The sequence below is a fragment of the Adiantum capillus-veneris genome, chromosome 19 (genome assembly GCF_014529385.1).
Source record: "Adiantum capillus-veneris isolate H3 chromosome 19, ASM1452938v2, whole genome shotgun sequence".
In the NCBI taxonomy this organism is placed as follows: Eukaryota; Viridiplantae; Streptophyta; class Polypodiopsida; order Polypodiales; family Pteridaceae; genus Adiantum; species Adiantum capillus-veneris.
The window spans coordinates 141,270,571-141,287,183 of record NC_140949.1 but is presented as its reverse complement, the minus strand read 5'-3'; positions in this window follow the sequence as shown (position 1 = coordinate 141,287,183).

Genomic DNA, 16,613 nt, shown 5'->3' with positions numbered 1-16,613 from the left:
CATAAATTAGTTATATGTGCAAAAAAAAAAAATCATTCATAATCTTAGCTAAAAATACTACAGTTTAAAAAACATGAGATTTCAATTGAAAGGAAATTGGATTATGGTGGAAATAAAAATGAATCGTTTATGTTGTAAGTAATGAGTTAAGCACACGAGATTAGAGAGAGAGAGAGAGAGAGAGAGAGAGAGAGAGAGAGAGAGAGAGAGAGAGAGAGAGATTAACACTAATAGAGATAGCAAAAAATGGATTTGATTAATGATAAACTAGATGCAAATGGTGGATACATAGTGGGTTCAAATACTTGGGATATACTTGGATAGAAAGTGTGTATCTTATGCTTCTTTTATAGAGTAATGAGAGAGCATCTAATGTTATAATCGGTGATGTCTTATTGTACACTTCTAAAGTAGAGGGGGTTTCCACTAGTTGGTGGTGCCCATGTGTCACAGACCCTAACAAGCCTCGCTATGTGTGTCATAGTAGCACCCAAATAGTACAAAGCCCATGGAGAATTTAAAAGAAGGGTGTAAGATCAAAGTCAAATATCCTCCCCATAGCTTCTCAATTGGGTGTAGCATCAAAATTCCTTTCCCTAGAGAATTTTAATGATCAGTTTAATATGAGAAAATCATTTGGGTTGGTTAGATATTAGATTTTATGACATGAACCTCAATTTGGTTGGAATGTACATCAGTCAGACATTGTTACTGCTTTCTTGAATGGTGACATATTTGAGGAAGTTTATGTAACGCAGTCTTGCAATTTTGTCATTAAAGGGCAAGAAGATAAAGTGTGTAAATGTAAGAAAGGTTTGTATGGGTTGAAGCAATCTCCTCGTGCTTGGTATGAGAAGGCTGACACTCATTTGGTCAAATGAGGCTTTCATAACAGTCCAACAAAAAGCACAATGTATGTAAAGCGTGAGGGTGATGTACATCTCATTGTCGTTCTCTATGTGGATGATTTGTTGATCATTGGACCAAATGTCATACATATTGATGAATTTAAGGATGATTTGAATGCTACTTTTAAGATGAAAGATTTGGGGATATACATCATTACTTGGGTATACACTTTAAGCAGTGTGATGGTGGTATTGCCTTGTGTCATACAAGTTACATAGAGACACTGCTATGTAAGTTTGGACTTGAGGATTGCAAACCTATTGCCACTCCCATGGAAACAAGTTTAAAATTGAGTCTTCTTGATATTGGTGATCCTGCTGATGTCACTCCTTACCAACAAACTGTTGTTGCCTATCTTATTTATGTATGCAACATGAGGCCGGTTATTCAATTTGCAGTCACATAGGTCAACAGGTTCATGCATAGCCCAGGGTCTAACCTGAGAAGTTGTCAAGAGAATTTTTCAAACTTGAGTGTCACTTTACATCTTGGCTTGTTTTATCCCAAAGGGGGATCATTGCTGCCAGATATACATGTTTTTTTGGACTCAGATTGGGTTGGTTGTTTTGACACACGAGTGTCCATAAATGGTTTTTGTTTCATGCTCGACAGTTCATGCATATCATGGTTGAACAAGAAGAAACCTACTGTGGCCACCTCCAATTGTGAGGCTGAGTACATGACAGTCTTCACAACTACGATTGAGTGTGTATGGCTCAGACGTCTTATGGCTGATTTGGGTGTTGGACATGACACTTCCAACACTATCTACAGTGACGATCAGAGCGCATTCACAATTGCGATCACACAAAGCACATTGAGGTGCATTACCACTATGTCAGGGAGAGGCTCTCAGTAGGAGAGACCAGCTTGTCATGTTCCAACACATGACAACCTTGCAAATCTTTTCATGAAGGCTTACTCCCCTTTGTGGACTGATCATGTCCTCATGCCACTGCACTTCCGTATACTCTATGTGTCAGCTCTCGTTCACCGCATCACTCCCAGGGGGGATTTGTTACCATATACATGTGGTAGTGATGTGTATGAACAAATTCACACACACACGATGGCATCTCGTCTTCGGATTACCAATGGGATGTCCAAGAAAGCTAAAGAGAGGAGGCCAAAGGTGGAGTCGAGTCCAATGAAGAGAGGTTCCAACCATGGAGAGGAGGGAGGACTTGGGAGAAGAGGGAGGGATCTAAACCACATCAGGGAGGGAGGAGCGTGAGTGTGCGCTCCTTGTCGCACTGTCGAAGCAAGGGACTTGCCTAACACTGTGTGTGAGCCACAGACGGCTCCAAGCACACAACTAGCTTAACTAGTAAGCTCAAAAGAGGGCAATGGTGTGCCACTCACCGCTCTATGCTCCTGCCGTGGAGGATTCCTCGCCGCGAAGAAGAAGGAGACGCCGCTACGCCGCGCTCAACCGCTTTGCCGCCGTCGTGCCGTCGTAATGCTCGATCGCCCACTCTCTCTCTCTCTCTCTCTCTCTCTCTCTCTCTCTCTCTCTCTCTCTCTCTCTCTCTCTCACACACACACACACACACACACACACACACACACACACACACACACACATACACACACACACACACACAAGGAGGTGAAGAAGAAGAAGATGGAGATGGAGATGGAGATGGAGATGGAGATGGAGCAAGAGCACTCTTCTATTGCACAAATGAGAGAATGAGTGAATTTTAGGTTTAGTTGGCTTTTATATGAGCTCACCCCATTTACACTTGGGCGCCCATGCTTAGCCAACTAATCCCTTGAATGTCCTAGTTAGAGTGCGCCTCTCATCGACGATCACTCTTACCCTTTTCCTATTGGACCGACAAGCCTGGTACCTGACTCTACCAAATAAATAATACAATGTCCACCGTAGGTTACAACGTCCGTCTCGTAGGTGATAGGGTGTCCGTGAGCCGTGAGGGTTAACATGCCCTCCTTCCTGATGTAGATTCCGTCCTTGGAAGCTATTGAGTTGAAGCTCGTTGGTCGAGGTGGAAGAGCGTTTGAGATGAATGTCCTTAGCCTTCTTCAGTCACTGCAAAATCAAACAACATTGCACAGTAATTGCATTCTCATAAGCGATTAAAAAGCATATGCAATTTTAGGCAGACAATTGATTGGTAACAGAATTTTAAACAATTTGTCAGCAATAAGCATTAAATTGCAATGTAATCAAATGCATAAACAGATGTAAAGGTAAAAAATTAAACAAGTCTGGGGTCGCTAATTTAACGGTCGAAAGGCACTAGAGATCGACTATTAATACCATGGGTAAGCTTCTTAATTTTCTCTGGTTAATTAAGTTGTTTAATCGCGAGAGCCAAGTATTTCATGTTCGACGGCTGACTAGAGGCTATACCTAGAGGACCTTGTAGTTAAGCTGCGTCGATAAAAGGAATTTCTCATGAAATCATCGCCTGACTGATTACCTTTGCTTTGACCCCCCGAAGTCTTTTCACAGTGATTCAATTTTGATGTGTGTACTTATTTTGTATGCCTTGGGTTTTTTGTTTTTCAAGGAAAAGCACCCACACTTGGAACCTCTAGGGCTCTAGTACCATAGGAGATACATGTGAGTGGAGTACCAATTTAAGCAGGGATTTCTCTTCCAGCTTAAAATTTTACATTGCGGCACTTTGATTTTTTTTTTTTCATCATTTTAATTTTGTAGCTTTGGGGGGTCATATAATTCTGATACACCTCCCCAGGCTCATCACACTAGTAAACTCCCTTTATAATACTTAAGCTAAAGGTCAATAGGGTCAAGCCCACTAGAAAACCCTAGTACATTTCACATGCTGCCTAAATCGGATTAAGAACCTAAGTAACCATTGCTTATTAGGAAGGTATTCCCCATGGTATTAAGAGAAGATTTCTAACACCTAGCTTGGTCAAACTAGCTTAGTCGGACTGCTTGATTTTTAAACCTAGACAAGTGATTATGACAAAAAATTACATTGAATTAAATGTTTGATACTAAGCAAATGCGGTGAATATTAGGCTACCAATCACAATTAAAGCAGACAAACATAGATGCAAAATAGATAGGGGCAATGCTAATGGACAAAAAACACCTGTTTGTGTCGATGGTCGCGCTTGATCTGAAGTGTGAACGAGAGAAAGGTTCCATGAGGGTCCAAATCCTATCAATAGCAACACGCTCCTGTACACACTCGGAAACAAAAGGAATACCTCCAGGAGGCACATTAGTGGGAAAAGGTACCAACACTTATTGAACACAACAAAAAACATAAGGAACCCTAACCTAATTATTTGCACTCCCCCTAAAGAGTCAAGGGAATAGGATATTGTAGAGGTTGGGGGGAAACCCTAAGGCTAAACCCCTATCCTCTTCGTCGAGATAAACAAAGTCATCATCCATGAGACCATATGTGCCATCCGTGTAGTCCTGTAAATTTTCTTCTTCATCATAGGTGCCCATGTTTACTAATAAGGTCACTAGACTCCTATAGTCATCTTGGTCAAAAGGGTAGGCTTGTGCAATGGGAGAAACGTTCTCTACTAAGTATGGATCAGACGTGGTCAAGAGACGTATCAGCCATTCTAACTCCTCAAAATTCCTCTCACATGCTAGCGTACCTATCAAATCCCATTCACATACAAGCACTGGAAAGACCATGTGAAATATTTGTGAAAAATAACGAGGGTACCTCTCACCCAAGGCAGGAGTGGATGACTCTAGCGTACTAGCCATATCTGTACACGCAAATAGATGATGATTAGAGTGCAAATATTACAAGGGTTGTGTTCTTGTGCATAATTTGTTTTTATGATTTTGTGTTATGGCTCTTGCTCTTTTACTTTTTTATCTTGTTTTTGTGAGTATAAGTCTTTATATATACATTCCCTAAGATTGGAGATTAAGAGGTTAGGGAGAAAGGTTGAGAGGGAAGCAAGTGAATAATGGATGTCCACAAACACTCCCCCCTTCCTTGGGTAGATCATACCGTTTGAAATGATGTCGTCACCCTTTAAAACCAGTTGTTCCAAGTTGTTATAGGTGAAGATTTTTGCCATTAGTTTTCTATTACCTTAGGTGCCTCGTCGAGTTGCAAGGGTGGTAAGGTACTCTCCCAGGATCGAACTTGAAGTGGTTCATCAGGTGATTCTTGAAGACTGGAAGGTGTGGATTCCTTTGTAGCTTCATGGAGGTCCACTATTGTAGTTGGAGGCTGTGTAGAAGCTTTTACCTCTATGGATGTATTACATAAGGAGCTAGAAGCTTCATGGAACTCCCCCCTTCCTGAGCTAGGTGGAATAAATTGGTTTTGCCTTGGAGCCCAAACTAGCTCTGGACTAGGTGTGTAGCATTCTGTGATCTTTCCCTTCCCACGGTCTGCCATTGGCTTTAGCGTTACACTGTTTGACTCATATGGGTTTGTTGTCGATAGGGAAGGACACATTTTACGTTTAGGTACCCAAATTTGCTCATTTCCATCATAGTAGCCTTGGGCTTCTAATAGTCGTTTTGGAATCCATCGTGATTTGGTCTTGACTCTCCTAGGGCGCGCTCTTGGTTTTCCAGGGAAATTTTTTCTTGGAATGGATGGGAGGGTTGAGGTAGTTGGAAGTAAGGCCTTGGGGACCCATTGATATGTACCCTTAGGTCGTGCAGGTTGAGTACTTGTAATATTACTGCTTGCTACAACTACAAGTGTTGAAGTGCTAGGTTCATGGGTAGCCGGCAAAGACGAGTTAACCACCTTGGCTTGTGAATGTTGGCTATCCTTCAACTTTGCTAGAGTTTGCAACGTAGGTGACTTTGCTTGAATGATAGGGGTAAGAGTCGGTGGTCGCGTCGTGACACTACCAGTATCCCAATCAATAGTGCATTTGGTTGACAACATCCATGTGCGTCCCAGGTTTACGTTGCCTTCCATAGCTCCCGCGGGCATGACTAGAAACCTCTACGCTATGCTTCCATTGTCATAGACAACAGGGATCTGAAGGACTCCAAGAATAGCAGTTTTCTTTTTATTAATGCCCTTGACTTGCATCGTACTCGGGGATAGGGTCGGTTTCCCTAATTGACACCAAACTCCATAGGATAACAAATTGTGTTTAGCTCCCGTATCTAATAAGGCATTGTATAGTACTTTCCCATAGGAGCTATTTAGCTCAATTGGGTATTGTAGGGGTGGCTCAGATTCTAATGAGTCATCATCTGTGTCCTCGAAAAATGCTTGCGTGATTCCCAGATTAGCCTCTCGTTGGCGTCTAAGACGTTGTTGTCGTGCTCGAGCCTCAACTCTTGCTTGGATTTTTCTAAGCTCTGCTTGTTCCTTGGCAGCCTTCTTTTTATGGATGTCTTGCAACTCTTCCTGGCTTAGAGGATCATAATATCTTTTGAATTTACTCCCATTAAGGAATCCAATGGTTTCAACTCCATCTAGAGTCTCCACACGAATGGTACCTTGCGGGGTAATTTCACACACTCGATATGGTCCCTTACCAGCGTATTTCAATTTCTTCTTTTCATTACGTACCCCGTACATAAGAACCTTATCACCAACCTTGATGTCTTTATCCTTTAAATGGCTATCAAACCACTTCTTTCTCCTATCCTTCTCCACTAGAGCATTTCGCACAGCTAATTGCCTCTCTTCATCTAGCCTTTCCAGGATATATAATCGCTCAACTAAGGGGTTACCATCCCAACCTTCTTGAGAAGCTACTCCAAGACTAGGAATGACAAACTCCCATGGCATAACTGCTTCTTGGCCATACACCATCTTAAACGGTGTGCAATTAATAGCAACTTTATACGCAGTACGATAAGCCCATAAAGCTGATGTAAGCTTTAGGTCCCAATCAGTGCGATGAGCCTCAACTGTCTTTGTCAAAATAGAGATGAGAGTTTTGTTGGTACTCTCAGCTTGGCCATTTGCTTGGGGATAATAGGATGTAGACTTGTGGTGAGATATCATGAAGTTTGATGTGAGTTCTTTTATTACTTCATTTATAAAATGAGTTCCATTGTCACTCACAAGTTCAAAGGGGCATCCAAAACGTGTGATAATGTTCTCAAAGAGGAACTTAGCTGTTGTTTTTGCATCCGCCTTTCGTGTTGCTTTTGCTTCAGCCCATTTGGTTACATAGTTGGTAGCCACAATGATATATCGTGATTGCGTGTTACGTGCAGCCGGACTAATCGGTCCTACAAAGTCTAAGCCCCACTTTTCAAATGGTTGGGTTACCTTGATGGGATGTAGAGGCATCCTATCCCTTCTTTGTGGCTTGTTGAAGCGTTGGCATTCATCACATCCCTTTGCAAAAAGTGATGCATCCTTAAACAGAGTGGGCCACCAATAGCCTGACTGTAAGATCTTTCGGGCAGTCAACTTTCCTGAAAAGTGACCACCAGCTACGCCCATGTGTGCCTCTTGTAGAATATATAAATACTCATCCTCGCGGGCACAGCGTCTAAGAACATCATCTTTTCCTCTCTTATAGAGAGTTCCAGCCAGTAAGCAATAGGGTTCGCATTCCTTGATTAATTTTCGAGCTATATCTTTTCGTAGCTCTTTGGGTGGAAAACCATTAACTAAGAAGTTAACAATCTTTTCACTCCATTCAGGCATTGTCTCAACAATGAACAAAGGAGTATCAGGCAATTCATCATCAACCCCCGTAGGAGCTTCGCCATTAGGAATACGAGATAAATGATCCGCCATGACATGTTTCCTCCCAGGCCTCACAACAACAGTGAAGTCAAACTCAAGAAGAATTAACAACCATTGTGTAATTCGACCTGTGGAACACGGCTTGTTTACCAAATATAGCAATGCTTGATGATCAACATAGAACACAAACTTGTTGGCCAGAAGGTAGTAGCGAAATTTCTTCACTGCATAAATCATTCCTAAACCTTCTCGCTCTGTAGTAGTGTAGTTCATCTCGGCATCATTTAATTGGCGACTTGCAAAGCTAATAGGGTAGTCCAATTTATGTTCTCCTGGTTGAGTTAGAACACACCCAATAGCAAAGTTTGATGCATCAATATGCACATGAAAAGGTACATTCCAATCAGGTGTTCGCAGGATTGGAGCACTTGTTAGGGCCTTCTTTAATAACTCATAAGATTGATGACATTCTTTTGTCCAGTGAAACTCGATAAGAAGTTTGTACAATGGACGCGCTATCTCGGAAAAGTTTAAAATAAACCTTCGATAATAACCAACATGGCCCATAAATCTTTGAACTCCTTTATAGTTCGTAGGTGGTGGCAAATCGGCAATGGATTTAATCTTACTCTCATCTGTGGATATCCCGTTCTTGGACACTATATGCCCTAGAATGACTCCATGCTTAACCCAAAATTGGCATTTGAAAGGGATCAATGAGATGCGATAAAATCTGCACCTTTCAAATATTTTTCGTAGATATAACAAATGCTTCTCCCAAGAAGAATAAACACAAAGGTCGTCTAGGAAAGCTTCACAAAACTCCCTTAGAAATTCTTTAAACGCAGTGTTTATTAATCGTTGGAATGTAGCAGGGGCATTTGTTAAGCCAAAAGCCATAACACGAAATGCAAACACTCCAAACTCTGTGATAAAAGCAGTTTTAGCTTGGTCCTCTAATGCAATTGTGATTTGATTGTAACCAGAGTACCCATCTAAAAAGCTATAAGCTTCCTTGCCCGCAACTCTTTCAAGCACATGTTCTGAATATGGCAAGGGATAATGATCTCTTCTAGTAGCTGCATTAACTTTCTTGAGGTCCACGCACACTCTTAGTTTCCCATTCTTTTTTGGCACAATGACTATTGGAGAAACCCATTCTGAGTGCTCAATAGGGTATATGAATCCACATTGGATAAGTTTTTCAATCTCCTCTTGTACAATTTTGGCGTACTTAGGATTCATTGGATAGGGTCGTTGCTAGATAGGTTTAGCAGTGTTGATCATGGGAATTGTATGTTGCACCACAGAAGGTGGAACGCCCTTCATGTCATGATATGTCCAAGCAAAGATATCCTTGTATTCCTTGAGGAGCTCCTTAAGTACAGCCTCTTCAGTTTCGGTAAGGTCTTGAGCAATAAAGACTGGTTTAGACTCCTCACCTGGTTCTGCTAATTCTATCTCTTTAACTACCGCTGGACCATCATAGACTCCACTGCTTCCATTGGTAGGTATTCGTTGGGCTTTGGCATACACAACCTTTCGCTCCCCCGTGGTATAAGATTTAAAATGTTCAGGAGCCGTATGTAAGTCAGCAGGATCTTGTCCTGACGGGGACCTTTCTTTTAGTTCTGCCTCCTTTTGTTGTTGTGCTAACTCTTGGTTTTGACGTCTTCTTATAGTTCGACTCAATTTCGGCTCTGTAACCTCCAATTGAGCGAGGTCAATGGGTCGCGGGCTGCACCACATGACACTCTGGAGATGTTCACCCCAATTGTCTACTAGCTTTCGATGAGCATCACATGCCCCTAGATAGCTAAGCCATTCTGCAATAGATCTTTCCTTGTTTATCCTAGCTCTCACATTTGCTCGATATCGTCGTCTCTTATATGACCTTTGTTTCTTGTTAAGGTTTTGATTTTGGTAAATGTTTGAACTCGACTCGCTTGATAGGTCTTCGCTTGTATCTTCTTCACTCTCATATAAATTACCATAGATGGTCGTACTAGACCTTGAGTGTTCAGTTTCTATACTTGCCTCACTCGATGTTTCCTCAGGTTTTGAATCCATTTCTCCCTGAGATTCCGTTTCTGATGTGTATTGGCCTGAAGCCTTTGAGGAATCATCGGTTTCACTCTCAGGTAGGTGAGCCTCTTTCTTATCATCGGATGTTACATGCGCTACACCTAACATGTTTACTGGTGTAATGTGTGGTATCTCTTCCCCATCTAGTGTTACCCAGGTTGTTCCTCTAGCTCCCCATGTATCTATAGTTGCCGCTAGGTGTACCCAATCGACATTGTCTGACTCAGCCATTCTGGGTAGGATATCCATATAAGGAGAGTTCTCCCCAATATCCGTGTCTTCGTTACACGTGTAACAATAGTGTAATGGAGCTGAGTGAATTGTTGTGTCTGATCGATTATCAATGATGAATTTATTTCCTAGAGGATGCGTTCGACCACTTAAAAGATCAACTCGAATGACAGAGTCTTGGAACTGTAAGTAGACGTGGTTTTTGGACCAGTCATGCACCATTTTTGCTTCCCTCATGAATGGACGCCCTAAGATCATCTCAAATGACATAGGATGCTTGGAAAAATCCATAACAATGAAAGTCTGCCTTACCTTGTGTCCCAAGACCTTGATCTTGAGATCCTTTAGCATTCCAATAGGCGTAACAATAGATCCATTAGCCATTTTTACCACTACGCTTGTGGCTTCAAGGTGAGGTCTCCCCATAGACTCCCAACAACTCTTTGTCACCATGCTGACTCCCGCACCACCGTCAAGGACCCCCTTTATAGTTAATCCTTTAGTAGTGATTGGTAGAGTAACATTAGATTCATCACCTTCAAAGTATTGCCCCAACTTGTTAACGGGTATTTCAATTACAGATTCATGTCCCGCTAGGTCAGATGGTGGTGCTAAATGTTCCTCATCATTCATTACCGAGTCATGTTTGTTCATATGTGCAAACTGTGGTAATCCGGCCTGTAATTCTCCATTGAGGAAGGCTCGAAGAGCTGAGACTAGCTCGGGGTCTTTATATAGTTTGGACATGATGGTGGTTCTAACTTCTGAAGACATGAAATCCATCAATTTGGCAATGTTTAACGGCACCTTTTGGCCTTGAGTCCCTTGACGTGGGGAAGATGGGATCTCCATTTCTTCGATAGGATCAGGTAGTCCCTCTGTAAACATTCTTTCCATCAAGAAGTAAGTACGCCCACTTTCCCATGACTTTAAGTCACTTTCTTCTTGGATGACACTAGGTATGTCCAAGGGTCTATGGACTTGGTGAGGTTGTTGTTGTGTAGGGAACACGGTGTCTGTAATCTGGATCTTCCTAGGTGCTGGTTCTAGATCCCTGTGGGTATCTTCTACCAAACTCCTTAAATGCTTGACTCGCTCAATCTCCTCTATAGGGTTTGGGTAAGTTTCTATCTTCTTTTTGGATCCTGGCCATTGTGGCTCATGAAGATCTTCCTTGTTGGTTTCTATGTTAGTGGTCGTTTTGGTCTCCATGGTTTCACCTGAATCAGAATCTTCTTCAGCGTCGTTCATATATACGGGGTCATCACCAATCCCTATGTTGGTCTTTGAGCTGGGGTCTGACTTCGCTGCTTTTTGCGATCTCTTTCTTCGTGTTTTCTTCTTTTTCTGAGATTGGGCAATTGATGCCGTGTCTCTTTCCTCAAGAATATAATTTTGTTTTTGGAGCATCGATCGTGTGAGTGCGTTTACTGGTACTATGTTTATAGTTGGTGGTGTCCCATCAACAATCTCTATTAAGTTCAATGGTGTGATTTTCGGTGCGTTTGGATTGTTAGGACACTGTGCGATCAAATGATCTATGCCACAACGATTACAAGTGAGTATTGGCATTGCCAATGCACTCCCTTGACTTGTTTGCATTAGTGCAGCATTCTTTTGCATTCTAATGGGGCACTCATCTACTCGATGTGGTCCACCACATTCGTAGCACTGAAGAGGTGGTCTCCTGGCAAAACTATTAATGTTTTGGCCTCTTGCTGCTAGCGCAGTAGCTTGCTATACTGGTTTGATTTGCCCCCAATGGTCTTCCATATAGTACATGGGACACTCCTCAAGCATGTCGACTCCATAGGTGATACTAGAGTCTATGTCCTCTTCGCAATCTACATAAGTACTAGATGACTCGCAACCTATTTGGTTCATAGGTGTAACTCTTGGATGAGGGGGTTGCGGTCCTAGCACTGGAGGTGGCAACGGTGTGGTTTGGACCACATTTTGGGTTCTAGGGACCATGTGCTGTAATGGCAACTGTTTCTCCATGGGTGGGGTAGGCATCAATGCAGGAATTCGAGGTAAGTCTGCCCAAGCTATAGGCGGTCTATTTTCCATGATGCGTTTAAGCATTAGGTAATCCTTCGCTTGATGGCCATACCTACCACACGCGTTACAAGTCCCGTTAAACTTTACTCTGAAAGTAGGGCATTCACTCGTAGTATGTGGGCCCAAGCAAATTGAGCACCATTGTTGCTCCCTTCTTGGATACATATGAGTGTTTTGTGGAGCACGATTACCCCTAAGGCTTTCTTGGATGGCCTTGGTGAGATCTGCCAAAGTCATCTCAGATATCGTTTGCTCTTTCACGATTGGCTTTATCTTCATTGGCTCATGCCCTGACGCTTGCGAGCTACTAGACTTCGGCTCGGCAGACACTCTTTCTCCTGCAACCATTAAATTATCCTCCAATTGGATTGCATTCATGGTGACTGCTTCCCAAGTAGTGATACCTCTAATGACTAGGCCATTATAGATACTTTCATGTCGTAGTCCCCTAATGAATCTATCGAGCAATTGGTTGTTGTTGAATCGCTCGTTTGGATTGCATCGAGAATTCAAATTCTTTAGGCGACTAATGAAGTCTCTCACGGATTCACCTTCTTCTCGTTGGGCTTTCTGGAGCTGAGAGGCTACACCCCAAAGTACTCCCTCTCGTATGTGCTCTTTCAAGAACAATCTCCTAAGAGTAGAGTAGATCGTTTTCTCTTCTACTCTTAAGGTTCTATACCAATCTCCAGCCTTTCCGCTTAGGATCAAACTCAAAGCCTTACACTTATGTAGCTCATTGTGCTCTTCCAAGGAATTGCACACATGTTCAAAGACTTCCATATGCTTTCTAGTATCTTCGTCTCCACTGAATTTCTGTGTGAGCTTAGCTACTTGAACTACCTTGCTCCAAGGCTCTCTATCAGGTGCACTACGCATGTTTTCCACAATAGAGCGACCGATAGTTTGAGCAAATGCTGCCAAATCTCCTATTTGAGCAGGTATAATGGGTGTATGTGCTCCTGGAACCACATGTGAGATGGGAGTTGGCCTTGGCCTTGGCATACGCGCGACTCTTGGGTCCCATATTTCGTATGGTGGTGTACCAGACGGTGGTCCAAAGTTTACAGGCGTGGCCCTAGGCATAGGGGGTGCCTGATATGGCATGTTATTATTAAATGGCATGGCTCCACTTGTATAAGAGCTTGGATAATGCCATTGTGGATTGTAAGCTCTTGGAATAATCGGAGGTGTAGGAGCTACATGAGGCTGAGGTACGACAGGTGCACATGATTGATACATACATGTAGGTATAGTTGGGGGCACTGTGCTACTAGGCATCGGCGCAGTGTTAACAAATGAACTCCATGGTGTACTTCTTGTCATGCTCACCACTGGGATATGCATGGTAGCCGTAGTGTCATTAAGAGAAAGATGAGCTAGATCTGGGAAGGTAAAGCTGCCACTTGTGGGCTGAGATTGTACTGAGGCTCCTGGCGAAACAACATATGGAGGATCAATGGGGCTCATTGAGGGAGTCTCCATTTGTGATAGGGTTGGTTGGTTGGCCTTTCCCGTATCCAAGAATCTCATTAAGCATGTTGAAGGCATGTTGATCCCTGTGTTCTGTCTTTCTAACTCGACAATCCTATGGAGGACATCACAGACTTTCTGTTGTTGCTCATCTATGCTAGTAGCACCCGATGTGGATTGTAGAACATCTAACCAACCCACATGATAGGTGTGTCCTGTGTACCGATCAGTTAAAGCTTCTGCTTGTAGGTCATACTCCCAATTTTCATTTAGGAATATCCCCTCTAGGCCTAGCGTGCTGGAGGTTTCCCTCGAAGTGGAAGCATTATTGCTCCCCATCGCTTGCCCCTCCGTGACTGCTACCTTGGGAGCACTCGGTTGCTCGGTTGGCATGATTGTTGTCATAGCAGCCTTTGCTTTTAGGGCTCGACTTTGTTCTAGCCTTCGTAGGTTCTCAATTTCCCTCTCCCTTGTTGCTTGCATATAGCGTTCGATCTCTTGTACTTCGGCAAGACTCTTATCATCGAGTAGTAGAACCTCAGAGGGAGATAGTCCTAAAGGATCAGGAGGTGCAGTGGATGGAACATTCACATGCACGCTCTCAAGAAGCATAGGGTCTATTTTAGGCATGAATGACGAATTTACTTCCCCACTCCCTTCATTTATTTCATTAACCGCATGTTCGGAGCAAGTAGCTCTACTAAGGGTCTCTTTTAAGCGGCTAAACACGCTGGACCCGAGCCGTGGGCCCATGGCATGCATGTCTTGACTTGAACTATCAGGGTTTGGTGTAGGATACCCCTCCATGACTTCGTAGTCAGAGGAAGAATCACTAGACGCGATATGAGGATCTTGGGTCGCGCTACCTTGAGTCACGGCCGAAGGTCCAGAACCTAGGGGGGAGGAATAATGGGTGCCCGCGTAAATGGAGGCACTACCAATATGCTCGTGCTCTAACACTCGTCCAGAGCGTAGGTTCAGATGACTTGGATCCCTTAGAAGTGTCAGTGAGTGCCCGTGAAGGCTGCTCACCTAGTATTTTTGGGTGTTTTGCAACCCAAGTCTTTTCTTAATTTTTTTTGATTTTTTGGTCCTTTTTTTCTGACCTAGCTATAGAATAGAACATATGATAGCTCAAAACGAGCGTCTCGGTCAGAGGGACGTGCCATGCTTTACAGCCCTCCGTTTGGTCACTTTATGTCCTTGGAATCCCTAAAACCGTCAATTTCTAGTAGGGAACTAGACCCAAATTAGAAAGTCTAAGGGTGCAAGTGGGAAGAGAAGGGAGGAGAGTGGAGGACTTGCCCCACATGCTCTCATTCCTTCTTGAGGGGGTAGGGTATATATATAAGAGTGAGTTTCGTATATATCATAAGACTGAGGACTGGGGCCTAGGCCTAAGCTTGGGCAAATGATCCTGATCCTGATCAAAATTTTAGTGTAGCCCCCCATTCACTCACGCTTAAATATTTTCGGATTTTTTTAAAAATTTATTTATTTTTTATTTTTTTATTTTTTTAAAGGCGACGACCGCGCGTGGTTTAGGTGACCCTTTCTTGGCCACACACACTGTCAACACCTACCTAACCTTTCTCTCAACAGCTCACAGCTCACTACCTTATCTACTTACTAACACTGCTGCTAAAAGTGCTGCTAACCACTAACTAATCTGTTAACCACTCTGCTAACTGCTTACTGACAGTGAGCTAACTGTTCACCTACTTCCTCACTCACTACCTTACTGTGCAAAGACTGTGTGCATGCAAACCTTAATAGAAAACTGTGTACAGACTGTGTGCAACCAAAAATTGCTAACTGTCTACCTACTTACTCATTCCCTGCGAACAAGCTAACGAGTACTAATTGTGCAAAGACTGTGTGCAAACAGAAAACAGAAGATTATGCAGAAATTAACAACTTGCAGAAAAATAACTCATTCTTCTTCCTCTTCCTCTTCTTTTCTACTACAAACAACTCATAGAAGAAGCACAAAGTGCCTCTTGGGCTTAGTGCAAGGCGATTCCCCGGTAGCGGCGCCAAAAATGTGCGCTCCTTGCCGCACTGTCGAAGCAAGGGACTTGCCTAACACTGTGTGCTTGCCACAGACGGCTCCAAGCACACAACTAGCTTAACTAGTAAGCTCAAAAGAGGGCAATGGTGTGTCACTCACCGCTCTATGCTCCTGCCGTGGAGGATTCCTCGTCGCGAAGAAGAAGGAGACGCCGCTACGCCGCGCTCAACCGCTTCGCCACCGTCGTGCCGTCGTAATGCTCGATCGCCCACACACACTCTCTCTCTCTCTCTCATATACACACACACACAAGGAGGTGAAGAAGAAGAAGATGGAGATGAAGATGGAGCAAGAGCACTCTTCTATTGCACAAATGAGAGAATGAGTGAATTTTAGGTTTAGTTGGCTTTTATATGAGCTCACCCTATTCACACTTGGGCGCCCATGCTTAGCCAACTAATCTCTTGAATGTCCCAATTAGAGTGCGCCTCTCATCGGCGATCACTCTTACCCTTTTCCTATTGGACCGACAAGCCCGGTACCTGACTTTACCAAATAAATAATACAATGTTCACCGTAAGTTACAACGTCCGTCTCGTAGGTAATAGGGTGTCCGTGAGTCGTGAGGGTTAACAGTGAGAAAGGAGGGAGCGGCCATGGTGAAGAGGGAGCAACTTGGGAGAGGATTGAGCTGCCATAGCCATGGTGAGGAGGGGAGTCTTAGAAAAGGAGGGAGAAGCCAAGGAGCAGCCATTGCCATAGACGCAAGAGATTCAAATTTCAAATTGGTATGCCTCTTTGACCCACATACCCAATTAATTATTTATTAAGTGCAATGTGGACTACCCCATCATCACTCACAACCCTACCACATGGCTCGCCCTCGATTCGTAACTTACCCGAGTTTACGTCTGGCAACGGGCAACCCTGCCCTCAATGCCAAAAAATCCCCAGCCACGTGGATAATTGAGGTCTCCTTGCTTTTTCACGTCTGACTTGTGCATCCAAAATTCCATCAAAAAGACTTATCACTATTAAATGGTGGATAGTTGAGAGGAGAGTACATGGGGCCAAAAAAAATTGCATGAAGAAGATTCTCTTGGGTTAAGACAAATATAGAAGAACATAATCCATAGGGATAGATACAAAGCAGCAAGGCTAATTTTATTATTACGTATTTG